The sequence below is a fragment of the Corythoichthys intestinalis genome, chromosome 6 (genome assembly GCF_030265065.1).
Source record: "Corythoichthys intestinalis isolate RoL2023-P3 chromosome 6, ASM3026506v1, whole genome shotgun sequence".
Classification (NCBI taxonomy): Eukaryota; Metazoa; Chordata; class Actinopteri; order Syngnathiformes; family Syngnathidae; genus Corythoichthys; species Corythoichthys intestinalis.
In genome coordinates this window covers 23,754,409-23,755,107 of record NC_080400.1, presented here as the reverse complement: position 1 = coordinate 23,755,107, position 699 = coordinate 23,754,409, and the positions used below count along the sequence as shown (strand labels likewise).

Below are 699 nucleotides of genomic sequence, written 5' to 3'. Positions count from 1 at the left end.
TACCCGCTACTTTTTGAGCAGAATTCTAGCTTTCCTATTGTTGAAAGCACAAAAGTGTTTAATAAAAAAACTAGCACATTTATATTTTGCATTTTGTTTTCTTACCGTACCGAAAATGAACCGAACCGTGACCTCAAAACCGAGATACGTACCGAACCGAGATTTTTATGTACGGTTACACCCCTAGTCCTATTGCACGTGTGAATTCTTAAAAGTCGTTTCATGACTTTTGGTCTGCTGGTACAATTTCTTGAAGGCATCTATGCTAATAACTATACCACCAAAACTGGAAGTTTTGCATTTAATATTTCAAGACGTTCCTCAAATGGATTGCTGCATGGCTCTGTGGCTCAATGGACAGAGCATTGGACTTCTAGCTAATTAACTCAAGGAGGTTATTCAAAGGTTGTGGGTTCGAGTCCCACCAGAGTCGACTTATATTGCACTCTAAAGATATGTGGTTGGTCAATTCTAATTAGCTTAGCTTGGACATACTATGCTGAGGAAGAGTGTAGGACAGGGGTTACGACAGTAGGTCTAAAAGTAAGGATTACATGGAACGAGGTTGTGTTTGCAGTATAAGATGAAATAGCTGCAAACAAGTCTTCAGATAAGTAGGGGTGTGACAAAATATCAAAATGGTTGTATATCGTGATACTTTGTTTCCCAAAAGATTATTGATATGCTCCTGCCAAGAAA

At 38.6% G+C, this 699-nt stretch overlaps 1 non-coding gene across 1 annotated transcript; it reads left to right on the top strand.

Annotated features, from left to right (window-relative positions):
• Positions 1–339: 339 nt before the first annotated feature.
• trnar-ucu (transfer RNA arginine (anticodon UCU)) lies at positions 340–433 on the top strand. The gene is made up of 2 exons: positions 340–376; positions 398–433. It is a non-coding gene; the product is annotated as a tRNA-Arg (tRNA).
• The last annotated feature ends 266 nt before the right edge of the window (positions 434–699 follow it).